Consider the following 19,700-nt stretch of genomic DNA (forward strand, 5'->3'; position numbering starts at 1 on the left):
CGGACAGAGGGACAGCGACGAGGGGCAGGGGCAGAGCCATGGCCTATTTCGATTCGATTTCAGTGCGTTGGGTGCTGCCGCAAATCGAAAAGAAAAACGAGTGCGCGCGACTCAATGGGAATATCGCTGGGAGAGTGCCTCGAGTCTCTTGCTACATACACACTTCAGCTACATAACCCTCCACACCCCACACCCCACAGCCTGCACTCCACACCTCCTCCACACCAAATCACCTTTTGGGGAGCGTCAAGGAGCCAGGGAGTGGACCACATACGGTGCAAAGACCCACCTGCCCCGGAGTCCCCTCCACCCTCCGGTCCAAGTCGGATCCTCGTCCATTCAGCGGCAGCCTGATCGACTTTGTCGTCTGGGTTCCCCGACTCACAGCCCCCGACACCAGAAACAACACCAAATAGATACCGATTCGAATCGGCAGCGGGCAGTCCCTGGCTGGTGATCTGCCATGGGGGGGGGGGGAATCAGATCATTGAGAGGAAGCAGTGGGCATGCGTCTGCACAATCGATTTGATCAGTTCTAATGCCAAATTATTAGAGATAGTTGTCGAGTACACGAGTACGATGAATTAAATCAATGAATTGTCATATCCCCATATAAATTGAATGAAGAATTAATACCTAATCCCACAGATATTAAATGAAGGTAGATATTCATTCGCAAGTTTCTCTCTTGTCGTCACTTTTGTACCTTTAAATATTCACCATCAATGAATACATCCATAATCCATGTATCAATTTTCCTTCTATTAATCTTTATATTATTTATAAGTCTTTCTTTGGGGGGGAGAGGGAACCCCACGTAAAAGGATCGCGACGAGTGGCGAGTGGCGAGTGGCGAGTGGTGTCGAGTGTGGCTGCAACTTCTACTCTACTCTGAATGATTTTCGGCTGCGTCTGAAAGGTTTTATTTATTTATTTTTATGCTGCATTACATTTATTTTGTTTTTTATTCTCTCATGGGCTGCTGCCTGCCAGGTGAGATGAGAGCAAGATGCCGGTGCCCATCCGAAACGATGGTTCTATCCGTTCCCACTGCCATTCCTGTGCCTGTGCCTGTGCCTGTGTCCGTTTCCATTCCCTTTCCCGCTGGCACGTTTGCTTATTGAGGCTGAGACGAGATAAGTGGCTTTTGCTCCTCACTCTCTCTCTCTCTCTCTTTCTGCCTTTCTGGCTGATCTACGACACTGTACGTGGACGTGGAAGTGGACGCGGACACGGACATGGACATGGATGGTGGATGCGGCAAATGGCGACGGACTGGGGGCTTTTCGTTCGTTCGCACATTTTATGATGCCTCGAGATTGCCATACTTTTTAGCTGCTCCTTGAGAGCCGCTCGCTATGTGTTTGTGTGTGTTGCCGTTGAGTGATTGGATTGGCTTGTCTTGTCTTGGCCCAAACCCCAAACACCAAACAAAACCAAAACGAAAAAAAGGAGCCTAAAAAGAGTCTCCTACTATGGCAGGTGTCTCGTCTAACTGTTTGGCTTTGCCTTTAGCTTTAGCTGCCGATTTTCGTCTGCCATTGTCTTACATGCATACTCGTAGACCTTTTCTTTTGTGTTCTTTTTGGAGGAGATTCAACAATCGACCTGAACCTGGACACTGGACACTGGACATCCTCCCCCCCATTCCCATTCCCATTCCCATTCGCACATTCCCATGGCATCGCCATTGTACATTGGCGGTAACTGGTTTTCCCGTCCATACCATACATCCATCCATCCATCCATCGGGAACCCTCCAACCGAGCCAGGAACACTGGCAGAGGCAGCGGCAATGGCAGAGGCTGAGAGGCAGAATCAGAGTCTGAGGCACAGCAGCCATTGCCTGCCTTCCCCTGCGTTTTGTCTTTTAGCCAGAATTGCCAATCATTCGCAGCCGCAATAAAATTACATGAGTAAAATGTGTCCGCGAGCATTCGTGGTACTTGATCGTTTTTTTTTTCCTTCCCTCTTTTTGTTCGTTCTTTTTTGTTTTCAAGAGTGCGGTAATCGGTTTCAATTTCATCTTTATAGTGTTATGAAACTCGGGGTTCACGAAAATACCTTTTCGCTTGCCACCTTCAACATTGGACAGACAGACGGACAGACAGACGGACGGACGGATGGATAGTGGGTCTGACTGGTTGTTGCGGATGCACGAGCGTCGCCATGCGGGGGTCGGGTCGTTGGTCATAACTGGGGACTCTCTACCCATCTGCCGCATCATCGGGAATTGATTGATCTGGTTCAATCTTTGGTTGGGGCACGGGCATGAGGAAATGGCAGTGGTCAGCCGAGGTGCATTGGAGGGCATATAAATCTAAAGTTTATCTGGCTTTATTTTTTAGCCAACTGCAAAATAAAACCAAAACAAAGTTGGGAGTGCACTCGTGGGGCTTTCCTTAGATTATATTTTAGTTCTCTTCAACTAATAATAATTATAATTGATGGCCATTACATATGCCTAATTAGTGGCATTTGTTGGTTCTGTTTTTCCGGTTTTTCCTTTTGGGTGATTATGGAAAATATCTGTAACATTTTCACGCTCTAACCAGTGATCGGTCACACTGGATATCCGCACGGTGGATCGACGACGACGCCCCTGGGTCGTCCGCTGCAGCTGCATGTCCCGCATCCGCTTTGGTGCTGTGTCCATGCCGCTGGGCTCTGCTCTATTGCTGCCGCTGCTCCATCGGCTCCATCGGCTCCTGCTGCTGCTCCTACTTCACCATTTATTTCGGCTTGCCCTGGACTTGGTCTTGGACTCGCAGGCCTGTAGAAAGCAATTCACTGTAATTGCTTTGTGACTTATGGCCCGGCCCAACTTGCGCGTCCATCGTTCGTGGCCACAGTCGCGGGGCAGGTAGCCGGCCAGCCAGTCAGAGACAAAGCTGAAGCTGAAGCTGCATAGCTGCCTCTTGTCGTGGTCGTGGCCCAAGTCTGATGATGCCTGACGCTGCTGGGACTGAGACTGCGTAGTCCATGGAAATGGTAGTGGCGTCTTGACCTTGTCATGCCATTAAATAAATTCAAACAGAAACTGAACTTGGTCTTGATGTGTGCTGTGTGTGCTCTGTACTGTGTACTGTGCTCTCCAGAGCTGAGCTTTGCCCGTAGCCAGGGCCTAGTCGTGCGACATGACAAGTGTCCGCCTCTCCCTCTGGAGCCCCTCCCAGTGCGCCGCACCACAGCGATCTCTGCTGAACCTTGGGGTGCCACCCCCTTTGCTGCTGCCTGCCGCTGCCTTCAACAGTTCCCAACACTCCCATCGCGCAATCCTTTTGGCCATATAACGAGTTGCCATATTTTGATGGATTCGTCTCTGCGAGGTGTAAATATTAACCAAAGGGCAGTGCGAAAACGTGCAAAGCCCCAAAAGCAAAACGCAAAAAGCAAAAAGGCTTCTCCAGCCTCCTGCCTCTTGCCTGTTGCCTCTTTTTAGCGTTGCCGCTTCTACGGCAGTAACTGGTTGCTGGTTGCTGGTTGCTGGTTGCTGGTTACTGGTTGTTGCTGCTTGCCGCTTTCTGGTTACTCCATACTCCAGCAGTTGTTAAACTTGATGACTGATGCTCATTGAATCTAATACGAATACGAATACGAATATGAGTGTGAGTGTGAATGCCTTGGCATGCCGGTACCTGCCCCTTGTACCTTATGGGGGGTACTGTCGGACTGCCTGCAGAGCGTTCGGTTTCGCTTGCAGAAATTGTCATCAAGGACTTGGCCAACTTGGCTACTGACAGCTGGCACAATCTTCCCGTCAATTGGTGACCTCAATTATCACAAAAATGATGATCATGCAATGGCAACTGTTGGCAGGAGGGGAAACTTTCCTTAGCCTGACTTTAGGTATTATTAATCCCAGCAAATTTGGTAGGGAAATACGTTTGTCATTTGGTTTGGTTAATGTTTTCTTCGGTTGGGAATGTGCTTTGGAAATGGCAATGGCAATGGGGAATATTGACTAATCAACATATCAGCACGATGGTGGATTCTTTCGTCCAGGAGTTGTGCTCGCTGGACTCGACTTGCGTGTCTGTTGCCCCGTCCCATGCGGTGTGGCAATTGCAGCAGATAATGGCGCAAAGTGCCCCGCCACGGGATGGGACTCGAAGTGGAAATGGAACTGGAACTGCAATGGCAATGGCAATGGCAACGGCAACAGGGAATCGACAGGGAGAATGGCAACAGTGAATTGGACTTGGGTTCGGCTGTGGCTTTGGGTTAGGATCACGGGCCAAAGTTGGTCGACACAGCTGATGCGTGTGCCTGGTACGAGCTGCGAGGTCCACTCTGTCCGCTGGGTCCGCTTTGCTTGGACTCGACTTGTCATTAGCTCACAGCTGCCAGCGTGAGCTCAATTATTGGCGCTGGCCCTACCCGGCGCTCTCCTCTTGTAGGAAAGGAGGCCAGGAAATCGCAAGCCATTACAAATTGTCCAAATCAATAAATGCTGCGGCAAGCGAAGTGCTCGTATTGTCTGTTGTAATTGTGTCTTCCGATGTCACCCGTGTGTTCTCATTAAACCCAAACCCTTCCGCGTTCGAGTGCAGGGAGTACGACGCCCTGAGTGGGCCATGGGTTTCACTCACTCACTCAGTCAGTCAGTCAATCCGTGCGAGCTGCCCTCGGTGAAAGAGGGAAGGGAAACTTCGGACTAAATCTACAACATCAAATATTTAATAATCATAGGAACTATTTGTTGTTGCTTTTTGTGTGTTCTTTAATATAAAACTTGTTTGATTTCGATTTTTTTATAGAGCGGAGAGAATAGTTTGTGGGCTGTTGCAGATCGGATGAGTTGGGGATCGCATGTCGAATGTTTTAGCCTGTGAAATATATATGTACATACATGCACCTATGTACATGAGAGTACATAAGAGAGAATATTTATAAATGTGTGCATAAATATTCAGTATATGGTAGGCAGGACTAATATAATCGCAGTTCTTTATTATCGGAAAGGTCGGAAATTGGCTTGTCTCCATTCTCCATTCCTGTGAAGCTTTAATATTCCAATTATTTCTTTATTGGTTTGTCAAACATATTCACATCGCTGTCGTATCATAAACTACACATTGGGATCGTCGTCTCCCTCTCTCTCTCTGTGTCTCTGTCCGTCTCCATCTTGGTCGGGTCTGGTCTGGTCTGGTCTGCTGCTGCTGCTGCTTCTTGGTCTCTCACCCATTTCCTCGAGTGCAGCAGTCCCCAAATGCGAACTAATTGCAGACCTTGCTTCAAAAAGCGGGGGACTAACCACGAGACACGGGACAGTGGGACAGTGGGACAGACAGTGGCCATCATTGGACGGTGGGCAATCGAAAATCTTTGACCCAAACATAAACATGAATGCCGGAGCCGCCAGCCTCTGGCCATCATCAGTGGGGCTCGTTAAAAGCGAGTCTGAGTCTGAGTCTGAGTCTTGGTCTTTGGTCTTGGGTCTTGGGCTTTTGGCGTCGTCTCCGCACTCTGTGCCGTGCCCCAAGGTAGTGCTTGACTCCGACTCCAACTCCAGTTCCAACTCTGTCTGGGAGAGTCGGGGACTCTGCTCTGGTTGGGGCTTTCTTTGCCACAATAGCCCCAGTGGTGCCCCATGGAAACTGTTTGGCATGCGTGATAATTTGAATATAAAAGCATATTAAAATGTTGCAGGGGAGGGAGGCTGACGACTACATCAGCGCTTCCCAAAACAAAAAAAAAGAGAGACGCATTCATTTCTCAAGCCTTAAATGCATAATTAATTTTCCAACGAGCGAGCGAGATGTTTTCCCAGAGAATTGTCAACGCGCGAAGTTTGGAGAATGAAAATGGGAGAGGAGGGAGGGCTTTGGTTTAGGTTTTATTTTGGTTTGGTTAGACGGCCATTAAACGCCGGAGCAGGGGGACAGAGAACGGGGAGTTTACGATGTGAAAAGAAGCCATTAAGGTCGCGCATGTCACAAATTAGCCAAAATTAAAAACATTTAATCTCTGCCGTGCTCAGGCCCAAGCCCAAGTGTATCCAAGAAGCCACTTTGCAGGCGACTTCAAGTCGTTCCAACCGCGGCGATGAAAAGCCCCACAAAAAGAGACAACAACAACAGCCACAAAACAGCAAACTGAACAGAGAGACAAAGCGCCGCTGAGCAGAGCAGCAGAAGAAAAAAGAAAAGCACACACACCGCCCGTCACATGAATAGCCCCATCATTCATTTTCGCACTCAACTGCAACTGCAGCTCCCCAAAAAACAAAAATCAACAGAGAAGAAAACACACGATCGAAACTGGAGCACAGGAACGAGAACTGCCAGAGAATGACAGAGATATGTACGTGCATCGATCTATGTATGTAAATATGTAAATACGTATGCACGAATGAATGCAGTTTTGTGCAAGAGAATGATGCAATCCCAGCTATATAGAAATGTTTTTAGTAAAAGATAGACATAGCAAGAGCATTCGACGATATATATTATGTACCTAATTTATACAAAAATATACGAGAGCTCAAAGAGATGGTAAGAGCGGCAGAGCCATCAACAAATATCAGAGTTCCCAAGTTGTGCATAAGTTCCTTACATACAATGAAAATTGCTAGATTATAGCCGGATTATTAGCACAAATAAATATGTGATCTAATATCTAAAACTATCTGAAAATGGTATCCCATAAAAATGTCTGTTTCTATTCACATTTCCTGCAGTGTGACTGCAGTGGCTCCACGAATAGAAAGTTGACGAGAGTTTTACGAGAGAGCAGCGGAGTCTAGAAGATACCCAAGTATCAAGTATTTTGTTGGATTACTGTTCAGATGGTAATGCACGGAGGCGACAGGCACAAGTAATAGAATTTTTACACAATGCGAATGAATGCCAGCAAGTTCTTAATGCAGTCTAAACAGAAACGAGAAACGACAACCGAGAACCGAGAGATTTGTGTGTCAGTTATCTGTCTGGGCGCAGATCAATGCAGGAAGTCACTGCTCTTGGAGATGGAAGCGGGACACAAGAATAACTACAAATTCAATAGAAGAGCAGTGTGCCTCCAGTCTGTGTAGAAAGAGCTGCAACTCACGCACATCTCTAGCATCGAAACCGATGGCAAAGCCGTGTGCTAATCGATTGTGGACCACAGACTGGCCGGACTGCTGATTCATCATCATCTTTGTCGAGTGGCCGCCAGTCTTGGACGCTGCCGCGATTTAGCCATCGTATCAGTAAATGTGTATTAATAATTGAGGCATGGAAATTATTTTGGGTTGCCAGCGACCTTGTCGACTCAATGAATGACTGACTCGGTGACTGAGTGAGAGCGAGAGATGAACCTCTGTCAGAGATAGAGCTCTCGCTGGCTTTTGCCAATCTCTCACGGCCTCGTGACTATGACTATGACTATGACTCTGACTGTGAATTGATTTTTGTATGAATTATGAAAAAAGAAAGAAACAAAATAATAATAACGCGCCGCTTGTAAGTAGTACATGGGGAATTATGTACGAGTATCTGCGGTTGTAGTTGTTTCTTTGGCTGTTTCCATGAAGTGCGAGCTGTACGCATGTTTCGGCTGCTGTTTTCAGTTTCTGTTTCTGTATTGGCAACATCCCAAGCAGAGCCAAAAAGCAACATAAAACAAAAACAGCAAACCAATCCAATCCAATCCAATCCTATACGAGCCGATCCGCTCCATCCATACCCGCAATGCCCCTGCATCACCAGACCGCCGCAGACAATGGAACAATTTGATTTTGCTTGTTATTTTGCCGGGCGAATAATAATAAAGAAACAGCAACAGAAAGATTGCCTTTGAGTGGGTCTGCAGTGCAATTGCACAAATGTATGTACATGTACATACATATATGTAAATATGTATGTATTGGCTTGTCTGTACCTTGAACCGCGACCCCCTGTCGTTGGGGTGGATGTCGAGAGCTCGGGGTTTGGGGTTTGGGGATTGACGACTGCGATTTTTCGAGGCGTTGATTGACGCGACGAGATGTCAGAATGCAGGTCCGGGAATATATGTCTACACTATACATACATCAATGCATACATACATATGTACACATTTACATACATTTCGTTTGTCAATTGTCAATTGTCAATTGCAAAACGAACAAAAAGAAAGATTCGCAATCACACACTGAATGAATGAATGAATGGAATGCCGTTTAGGGGACACCGCCAGCCTTCTAAATGATTTCCCTTGAATTAAATAGCAAAAAATATTGCAATAATATTACGCAGACAAAATGTTTCTTGGACCTTGCCCACCCACCCGTGGGATTTTCATTTATTTGGTTTGCTAAAAGCACTTTGAATTTAATTCATTTAGAGCAATAATTTCTTGGGTTGTGTCTGCAAGTGAGAGTTCTGAATTCTTACTTCAAGCTAAAACTAAAACTAAAACTTAATTAAGACGAGCTTCCATCAGCTGGTTATAGATTTTTCAGCAGATAGTTCTGGTCTTTGAGTGACTAGCAATACATCCCCGACCAACAATTTGTGGTCTCACTCAAGATTTTGTCACTTTTGGGCACCGCAAGGAAAATTCGTAGATGGAAGATCCCATCCGATCAGCGATCTGCTGTATTCGGGCCATTTGCCGCATTCGTTATGGTTATGGTTATGGTTATGGCTCTGTTGGACAATGAGTGGCCAAATGGTCGAAACGAAACGAAACCGACTCCGACTCCGAGTCCGAGTCCGAGTCGGGTTGCAACAGCAACAGCAACGCAGATGGAGGAAAATTCAATTTAGTGCCACAGCCACAAAAACAAAAACAACAAATAAATAAAAATAAAAAATAAAACAGAAGAAAAAGGCAAGCAGGCAGGCAGCAGCAACAGCAGCAAAAACACAACACTACAAGGAATAAAAAAAAACACCGCAAAAGCGAGTGGCGAGTGCAATAAATTGTTTCATTCGCGGCACGACGCGCACCTGACACATAAGCTCCGAATTGTCGTCTTCATCTGGCTCTGCCTGGAGTCGGAGTCGGAGAGCCCGACACAGCCCGAACCCGATACCGATCCCGATCTGGCCACAACCCTCCCCTCCCCTCCCCTCCCCACGGAACAGACCAGACCATCACAGAGCCTGGCCAAAGCCAATCGAGCGGTTGGAGCAGCGGCCTGGCCTCTACATGGTTTGAACATCTGGTGACTCTTGCTGTGAGGAGAGTAGCAGTGCACAGTGGTGCACCACACAAAGAACCACTGAAGATCTACACTGGCAGATCGTAAAAATAGCAATTATTCGTATACATTCGTACATATGTACATTGCATGTATGTTTGCATGTAGATAGGTACAGGTAGAAAAAACACGACGCATAAACGTGATTTTTACTATATTTAGCTTTAATTTAATTTGAACATACTCAATCAATTAGGAAGTGAGCTCAAAGTGCTCTGATTGGAATAGTAGATGAGGCTTTCATTTCATTTTGAAGGCAGTTCTTTAGGCAACATGTTTTGAGAGGGTTTGAATCGAATATTTCAGGCAAAACCATGACTTGGATACAAAATTCTATAATGTGTAGGCATAAATAAATATGTAGACCTGTGCGCCATTATATTACGATTATGTGTTTTTATCACACATTCATTATTGGTCTCTTTGCCAGGGCGATCTGAGTTTGTGGAATGAGATCAGATGAGCTGGCACCAACCACTGTGCCATGGCAGAGGAACAGGAACAGGAGAAGGAGGCAGAAGCAGTGGCGGTGGCGGCACTGCAATTATACGCCATGGCTGGCGGGGGCGATGGCGATGGCGATTCAGGCGACGGTGCAGCAGCAGCGGCAGCGGCTGCGGCAGCGGATTGAGCGGATTATGCGAGAGCCGGCGCTGGGCAGCAACGATTACGATGACGAGGTCGGATATGGTATGTGGTATGAGGATGTGGATGTGGATGTGGATGGGGCAGAGGACGAGGACGAGAACGATGTCGTATTGCATCTGCACATTTTCTGTTGCTGTTGTTGCAATTTTCATTTTATGCCACCGCGGGCAAAGGGGTCTCTGGAGTTGAGCTTCGGTTCCACACACAGAACCGTGCAAAATGATTACAGCTTCAGGTAAGGGGGGTGGGTGGGGAAGGTTGGTGGGTGGGGGGTTGGCGGGGGCGCTGCGGGCGGGGGGGTGGTGGGGGGGGTGGGGGGGGGGGGGGGGGGGGGGGGGGGGGGGAGTGCCAGTTGTCTGGTCTGCTCGGGCCCGCGGCCTAGTGGCTTTCCACCTCATTATAACTTGACTTTACTTTGCTAATTCATGACGAAATATGCTAATTAATAGCCGGCAAAAGGGCACCCAGAAGAGCCAGAGACTCGGACGACAGAAATATGTACATTCAGCCATAAGAGGAACAGAGTGAGCGACGCAGAGAGACGCGTCTTGGATCCCACACGGATACGGAAAGAAGTCATCAAACCTAATGAAGAATGATGAGTCCATTAGGAAGGCAACTTATCAGGCCATTAACGATACGCAGATGTAACATGTCATACAGGTGGGTTATATGCCTGCCTGCCCCGGTATCAATCAAGTGTAAGGTTGCTTCATTTTGGTTACAATTAACTCAATTTGGAATTTCCGGAAGATTGTGTTGGAGATTGTGTGCATGTGTTTAAGATACATAAGTAGATCCACAAAGCGTTTAACAAAAGAATATTTAGTTATATTACTTATATTATTTCATGCAAACTAGCATTCTATTCTATTGCTTTGAACAGTTCTCATAAGTCAACAGCAGATCAAGGCTGCTTAAATAAATTTATTTCAATAGTTAATGGTTAATGGCTCTCAACACTATCGTGTAGGCATCGCGAGTAGACCAAGTACTATGTATCTGCTATAAAAATACCTAGTTAGCAAAGACCCTTTATTTTTCTTTAGCCATCTGTGAAAGCCCTGTCAGTGGTGGTGCGGCTGCTGCTGGGACAATCAACAAATTCATTTGCACTTCCATTTAGCACGTCTGCCCAACACTGGCACTGGCACTGGCACTGGCCATTGCACAATCTGGAGGAGACAAATTCATTTGCCATTTCTTAAGTTTGTTTGCTTTGCGGTTGGCATGGCTTGGCATTGCTTGGGTTCGGGGAACGGAGAGGTGCCGCCACCGCAGGTGCAGTGATGCATTTGGGCCCCTGGTTGGCGCCCATTGGGATCGCCTGAGCGACAATTTTTGCTGGCACTGAAGCATGAGATCGGAGAGGGAGAGCCGTAGTGAAAGAGGTGCCTAAAGAGCTTTTAGTCTGTCATTATAACCAGGCACTAGTACCTGTAGGGTAGCTGTATATCAGGGCTACATGTTACACAATTAATTTGATTTTGTCTTCCACTTTCAAGTTGTTCTTCGAATTGTTTGTTATTTTCAACTGACTGCATCTGTTTAAGGGGTATGCCCTAGTCCATAATGTTGAGGTCGCTCTTTGTCGCTTTGCTCTGTCACCTGGCCAACGTTGAGATCAGTTTATCTGGTAAACGGTTACGGTTATACCCGGTTTCGGTTGCAGGTTGCCAGTTGCAGGTTGCAGCGAAACGAACGAAACGAAACGGAAAGGCGTTAAGAGAGGGCATGGCATGAAGCGAATAACAACTGGAAAAGTCAACTGCCGTTCTATTGCTAATTATAAGCATGGTGTAAATTTACAATGCCTGTGTTTACAGCTCACGAACAAGCGATTATATGGCTATATAGTTATGGCCTCCGCTGTGTGACACGGCACCCCCGCACACCCGAACCCCAACCACACCCGTGTGTGTGTGTGTGTGTGTATACAAAAAGACACTCGAATATACGTATTTGTATTTGCACCTGTATGCTATATAGTATAGACATGTGCGATTTGACAAAGGCAGAGACAGAGACAGACGGAGACGGAGACAGTGAGAGATAAACAAGAAGACAAAAGGCAAATGTCGGAAGAATTCTCATTCCACTTGCTACCGTTCCGCCAGTGAATTTTTCAGTTGTCTTCATTTGTCATTTCGTATCCGAGAGATGAGATGAGGAGCACGGCATGGAACGGAACCCCCAAAAGAACAGAAACAGAACACCGAGCAAGCACAGATATTTGCACATTTAATTTAATTTATTGTTCATCGGGCATCGTCACTTCGGCGTATAGGAAATCAATGTTCAGGCCTTGAAGCGAGGAGGAGAATAAAAATCACAATGCTGTGCCATGGGAACCACACACATGTATGGGGGGGCTACAACATGGGAGTGAAAGGGGTGGTGCTACAAGTCATAATAATTTATCTATTCTAATTCAAAACAAAGTTTGAAGAGAACGCAACGGAAAGCGAACTGACAACTTCAGCCAACGAATTTATCAAAATGATATTTTTCCTCAACTATTTCTGAATCTTTGAATTAGGAAAAATTCAGTTTTTAATACAAATTTTCCCCATAGATGATTGCATTCCATGAAATCCATTTCAATGCCTTCAAATAAAATGCGAACAATTGTTCATGCACTTGCCATTAAAGTGGTTATAATCTCGAGACCGAAATATGCAATAAAAATACAGGTATGCACACACAGAATTTTCATTTGATTGCCTAATAAAATTCGGTTGATTTGGTTATTTTTCAGGCAAAACGTTTCACTATATGTATGTATGTATGTAAATGTCTATCGAATTTCTTATTTTACTTTTAGTCTCTCTATCGATGAAAAAATCAGAACAGAAAGATATGTTGATATGTCTTTTAGCTTGACATTCCATTAGATTAAGTAAAACTCATGTTTTCATCTAAGTTCAATTGGAAAATGGACTTTAGATAACTTGACATGGCGTTAAGTAAGCTCTACTGGAAGTACAGGGTCCCAAGTAGCTCTCATTCGGGACGAACAACCTCAGGCGGTGGGCAGTATAGCGAAAGGGCTAACCTCGTGGGCCGACTATACTGAGTATATATTGGGTTATCAGGCTCATGCTCTCATGCTGAAACAGTCGCAAAAACTTGTTTAAAAATGTCCTAGGATCTGAAACATTTCGTGTGCTATATTTGGCAACCATTTTATTATAGCTAGAACATTTCGAATCTCGAATGGTATCTCTGTGCAAATAACTAAATAGCTTTTAGAAAAATGATTATGGGTCTCTTTAGGTTTTAATCGTTTCGCTCACCTGTGTGTGTGTGTGTGTGTGTGTGTGTGCGTGAATGCTTGGTGTTTGCGTTTCGATGTTTCCTTTGTTGCAAGTGATATTTTCTCTCCTCAGTTGTTCTCTTGTTGTAGTTATTGCAATGTTGCTCTCACACATGCACGCATACGTTGCATATGTTTATACATCAAAATGCACCTGAACACACATAAAATATGTATTTAAAATTGATTTGTTTTGTTGTTAAATTTGAATCTCTCGTTTGTTGTTGCTATTGCCTCTCTCTCTCTCCACGGCTGCTACCCTCGCTGCCTGTGGGCATTTTATTTTATTTACGTTCGGTATTTTGTTCATTTTAATCACATTTTCATTAACATATTGAGTGTGGTTTTCTTTGTTTTTTGTTTAGTTTTAGTTTTTAGCTGGAAAATACATATGGATATTATTTGTTTGGGGGATGTTCGCAAGCGTTACGATGCACGGTGCCTGGAATTTCTTGTAAATGATTTTCTTTTCTTGTTTTCTTGTTTTTTTTTTTTTAATTTTCTTCCTCCTTTCTTCTTGTTTCACATTCAATTGGACACGCACGTGCACTATTTTTTCGCGTTCAAATTTTTACAATAATTTTTGGTTGAATGTCCGTCCGTCCGTTTGTCCGTTTGTCCGTTTTGGTTGCTGCGACGACAGGCAGAGGCAGCAACGCCGCCGCTTTTAAAAACGGTTATAAAATCCGCACGACACAAAAAATTGTTTTGCGCGATGTCCGCCGCCTGCTGCTGCTGCTGCCAGTGCTGCCACCAGTCGCTGCTTCTGTCGTCGTTGTCGTTGTCGCCATTTTTATGCACTTTGCACTCGCTCGCACACACACACACACACACTCATGCATGTGCAGCCAAAGCAGCGCTCTCTTTCTCTCTCTCACACACACCCGCACCCGCACCCGACGACACGACAACGACAACGACAAACGACGACGACGACGACGACATACAATCAAAAACTCATTCGGCTACTTGGGCGCACACGCCCCCTCAAAAGCCCCTACAGGACAGTACACACACACCCACACCCACGCCAGAAGGACAGAAGAGGGATGAGTGCAGAAGGTGGTACATGGGTCGGGTGGGGGAAGGTATGTTCTAATAAAATGCCAGAAGCAAAGAGGCCATGGGATGGGGGAAAAACGTGCGACAGCAACAGCGCGACCGAAGGTTTTTTTCGTGCGCTGCTTGTGACTCTGCTTGGCAGTCCGACCAATGACACCCGACGACAATATTAAAGAACGCACACCGACACGCAAGCAGTCTCTCTCACACACACACACACACAACAGAGAAAACGAATCACAAAAAACGAAATGTCGTCGTCGTCGTCGTCGTCGTCGTTTGCTTGATCGCGGGAGGGGATGTCGCCGTCACTGTCGTTGGGGCGCTACCACAGATGCTGGGGAACACAACGATGAAAGAAAAAAAATAAGAACGACGACCCGAACATCAAGGAATGGAACGTTTGTTGTTGGCGGGGGATGGAGGGGGTCCAATGTAATCCAATCGAAACGAGAACAAATACGCACACGCACGCACACACACACACACACATTTGTGGTGTGGGTGGAGATGGAGAGGTTATAAAAAACGAACGCATTTGAAGCGGTCGAAACCAATCCAAGAGAAGAAGCAGTGCAAGAGGATGGTCGCACTGGCTTTCTGCTTCAAAAGAATAAGCAGTGCAAGGGAGAGAGGACATTAAAAGCAGTACAATCAGAAGTAGAAGTAAAAGCAGTGTCAGCAGAGCAAGGGAGAGGCCGATACTAAAATAAGTGGGGGTGGGCAGGCATCGGACCAGAGCGACAAGCGACAAACGACGACACTTTTTGCCAGTGCGAGTGGGACAGAGACACACAACACACACAACACACACACACACACACGTAATGGGAATGTGGGGATGGGGTGGTCATACTCCATGCGTGGCCAAACCATTCCCCCACCCACATCTGTGCATCGTATCCTTTGGCCGAGGGGCGGAGCGCGCACTCTGCAGATGTGTCTGTGTGTGTATTTAACCCCCGAAACAAACCGTTAGCAATTTACCCAATACCCTGGAACGACCCCTACACGAAATCGGGACTGGGACTGGGACTGGCACTGGACGGACCTGCCTCCCTTGCCAACACCCAGCGTCGACCAGTGTTCGGGCTGGCTGGGCGACACTTCCCAGGGTAGACATTTTTTATGCGCCAGCAATGTGTTTGTGTGTGTGTGTGTGTGTGTGTGCAGAGAGGAGTCAGTCGCCTATTTATATACATATGTACGTATATACCACGTAGATCCTGTCATTGTGTGGGTGCTGAGCACTCTTCCTCACCCACTGCACGGACTCCTCCTTGGGGGTGAACATAAACTCCCCCACGGCACTTTGCCTCTTGCACTGGCACTGCTTTATGGGAGGGTGGGTGCGCTGGGTGCACTGCTGCAGGTCTCCTCAACTGCTTTCTGTGTGGGTTGATGTTGATGCACTTCTCCGATGCTTTCTTGAAAAGGTGAATCCTCTTACACTGCTCTCTGGATCGGATGCACTACGCCTGAACTGCTTCTTCCGTGAAGGGGCAGCCCGGGTGGTGGGGGCAGTGCACAACAATGTTTTCTTTGAGCGCTCCTTCTGGCTTCCTGGGCCGTTCACCCTGCCGCCTCAACTGTTATGTCTTCAACATTTTTGTTTGTCTCAAATTTATCATTTTCACAGCATAAGCAACAGAAAAAAAATGAATACAACTTAAAAAATTCGCACCAGGTTGAAGAGTGTTGTTGTGATTCTCAGGGCTATTGGGGGTTCGGTTCGGTTTGGTGCTCTCCGGGGGCTCTTGCTGGCGTTTTGTCGTTTTAGCGACGGCAAAACCACACGCGCGCCCAGCAACAACAGCAAAAACAGAATAGAATGGTCCGCAGAGCAGTGCGGATGGAGAGGCAGAGGAGAACATGCGAGAGGCAGAAACAACAACGACAACGACGGCGACGGTGGGCGGACGGACGGGCGATGGATGGCGACAAGCAGTCCAAAAAAAAACAAAAAAAAAAGAGCGACCGATTCCCGAGGGTTTACCGTTCTTGCGATGCGGTGCGATGCGGCAGCGGCAAGTCGACGTCGACGTTTGAAATCACGTCGCTGCCGTCGCGGTGGTTGCTGCGGCTGCGGCGGCTTGATTCTGCCGTTGACTCTGCTGCTGCGCCTCTTTGGCGCTCGTGTGAGCCAACGACACGCACACTCGAAGGGGAGTGCTGTGTGTGCACATGTATATATATTGAAGCAAGCAGCGGCCACTGGTGGCCAGCACACTCACACACACGCGCAGCTAGAGAGAGAGAGAGAGAGAGAGACGTCCGCCACAACTGTCCATGCAGTATTGCCGGCTCGCTCACTCTTGGGCGCTCACGCCCAAGCACAACAAAGAGGTGTAAGCAGAGCAGGAGAAGCGAAGGCAAGCAGTTTTCAAGCACGCAGAAGAGGCAAAAGCAATCATCAAGCAGTGCAGTGCTGCTTTTAAGAGAGTATGAGTCGACTCGTTCGGCTCTCTTCAATGCATCAGCAGCTCTCTGCTATCACTTCGTGCACCCTACACTGCTGCTTCTGCTGCTGCCGCTCATCGTTTACAGTGGCGCTTAGTTGTGGAATGCTGGAGAGGCCAAGCAACGTCGAGCAGTTCGTGCGATGCAGGAGATCCCACAAAGCAGGATGGCCGAACCGAGAGTCCGAATCGAGTGGTGCTCTAATGAAATAATTAATTACGAGTACAAGCAGCAAATCCCCAGCCACATCGATGGGTGCACCACCCATACGAGAGTTCCTCTTACCTCCACCACGCACACACTGCACGATGTACATATCTGGCGAAGAAGGTACCGGGACGGGGCAATGGCTGGTGTGTGTCACTTGTGGGTAGGACCGAACTCGGACTCCCTCTGTGACCACTTCAGAGGGTGTGCAGCGAGTGGGGTGGGGCTGCCATCGACTTTAATTAAATCACATTTCGGGATTACTTTTAAAAGGTTGTCTGTGAGAATTTCCATTTAAAATGGAATGCCCGCATACAGTATTATGTACATATACTTAAGATATAGATTTATTCTTCGTTTCCACTGGGGCACATTCTGAAAAATTCTCATAAGCGATGATAACTGATTGGGTATGAATAGGAACTAAACAATTATTTCTATTCATTTATTTGTTTTGCTATTTATAATATTTATAATCCATTTGTATCTGCATGTGTAGCACCGTGCAGCCAAGAGCATTTATCTATGCAGATCTGTCCAAAATGTTCCATTTTAAAACTGCAGATTCTTTAGCCAATCTTTAAGCTTACAAGACTACGACTAAGTATAAGCCTTCGGCATACTCAAATATTATTAAAAAACTCATTCAGCTCATTCATTCACTCAATTATGATTAATTTGTTATTATTTTCTATATTTGCATCTTCAATTGTCAGTTCATTGTATGATCTGAACTCGAATTTTTAAATTGAATTGATGAATTTTTAAATTTATTTTATCCTTAACTGAAGCTGGCTAATTTGTTTGAAAAGTACAAAGTTCTTGTTTGGGTTGTTTTCTTTAAATAAAAAGTTTGAAATATTTAGCTTCAGTGAGGCTTTTACACTCCTTTTAATATAAAGGAGGAAGAACGTTGTGAGAAGCTACAAGAGCAGCGTCACCACTGGTTGTACTGTGAGTTTGTATCTGTAAAATTCGGAACTGCGCTTTTTCTCTTCTTGTATATTAAAAATGATGGATGCCACGGATTCAATTGAATTCAATTGAACTTATGTGTCTGATTATAATTTCTGGACAATTTAAATTTGTAAGCGTTCTAATTTGCGAGATTCTGCTGTACTTGCTTACTGCCTGTTCCTTGCCTCTTTAAGCTCGGGCAATCAATTTGTTAAAGCTGCATGCCCCCGCTCTTATCCTGTCTGAATCTCAAAGATGCGCAACTTCAGTGGGGGAAATTGCACTACAGCCAAAGCAAATGTCAATTGCATACAAATAAACGAATCTACCCTACCATTCATATGTGTGTGTGTGTGTGTGTGTTTTACTGTATCTGCATCTGCATGTGTACCTGTGTGTGTGTGTGTGTGTGTGTTGCTGGTTGTATTCTCGGATTTGTAGACAGATTTTGTTTATTGGACACACAAGTAAATGGTCATGTATCTGCCAGATACTCTTATGTGCTACCATATCTATATATTCTCTGCATATGTATCTGTATCTGTATCTGTATCTGTATCTGGGATTATATCTTTGACTGTGTGTTTGTTCTTATTGCTGAACGAAGTTCTCTGTGCATCCGTAAACGGTTGTGGTACGGATGTGCCGTACGTACGGGTGGCGGTCAAATCGTAATCGCAGCTCCATCCAGGCACCTGCCCCACAGCCCTGTCCACAGCCACATCCCTCTCTCCAGACCCCGTCTCCACTCTCTACTCTCCAATCAACATTCGTGCCACATAGAGCTCTCCCGTTCCCCCACACACGCCCTCAAGGCAAGGCCCGACAGAGTGCGCGCGGTAATCCTCGGTGGTCGCTGTGGAAGGCTGGGCTGTGGTAGGGCTATGGGGCGTTGGGGCGTTGGGGCGGACGGCGGAGCCCATGTGACACATGAAATGTGTCGCCTGCTTCCATACACCCACCCACCCACTCGGGCAGTGCGGCAGGCAGGCAGGCAGGCAGGGGCCCCCATGCCAGGTGCACCTACTCCCAGCACATTGGTCGAGGCGAACGGATGGCTGCGCATGGCCCGAAGAGAGAGAGAGAGAGCCGCCACTCTATTGCTCTCTCGTTCGCTCTCCGCCTTTGTCTCTCTCTTGCTCTTGCTCTCGCTCTCGCTCTCGCTCTCGGTGGGCTACTCCCGTCGGCTAAGCAGTGCAGGCTAGGCAGCGGTCCAGTTATTTTGCTTTTTGCATGGGGTCAGAGGGATACCTATACGGAAATTCCGAATTTTATCGCAGCACTTCACTCCACCCAGGGAATTATGATAACGTTTATAATCAGTATAAATGCTAATCTCACACACACCACCATACGCAGACACACACACACACGAGCGATGGGTATGCGCGTCAAGGTCGCGGCTCAAATTGCAGCTAAAGAAATCCCCAAGTGATTTGCTCTGTGCTCTGTGTGTGTGTGTGTGTGTGTATTTTGGCTGGGTGGAGGGAGGTGAGTGCAAGAGATTCTTTTGGCTGTGTGCTGGAACCAGTTTTCGAGATGCTTCCCCGACACCACCTCCATGCGAACATTGTGGGGGCCTTGGGCGTGCGACTCCACGCCGAATCACGCCCCCTTTCGCATACAGAACTTTTGGTTCTGCCTTAACTATGAGAAATTGCCGGGCATCATCTAGATATGATTAGAGTTGGGCCATACACATCCATTATCCACAGAGGACCACGCATGCATCGCGGCAGAGCGGACATGGAAATGGAAATGCAAATGGAAAGGGCACCCACAGTTGCTAGTAAACAGTTTGAGAGCACTTGAGGAAGATCTAAGTGTGTGATGGGGGAAGTTTTAGGTGCAAAAATACAAACAAATATCCAAATTCAT

At 46.6% G+C, this 19,700-nt stretch overlaps 1 protein-coding gene across 3 annotated transcripts in view; it reads right to left on the bottom strand.

Moving 5' to 3' along the window:
- The window catches only part of LOC117588383, a 30,121-nt gene extending 13,885 nt beyond the window's left edge, over window positions 1-16,236 (bottom strand). For all 3 annotated transcript variants that reach the window (XM_034279608.1, XM_034279609.1, XM_034279607.1), the window contains exons 1-2: window positions 16,195-16,236; window positions 13,117-13,290 (exon numbers count right to left, since the gene is read on the bottom strand). The gene's annotated coding sequence lies outside the window, so the exon portion shown is untranslated. The remainder of the gene's footprint in view (window positions 1-13,116; window positions 13,291-16,194) is intronic.
- Between the last annotated feature and the right edge of the window lie 3,464 nt (window positions 16,237-19,700).

This window comes from Drosophila guanche, unplaced genomic scaffold (genome assembly GCF_900245975.1).
Source record: "Drosophila guanche unplaced genomic scaffold, DGUA_6, whole genome shotgun sequence".
Lineage (NCBI taxonomy): Eukaryota > Metazoa > Arthropoda > Insecta > Diptera > Drosophilidae > Drosophila > Drosophila guanche.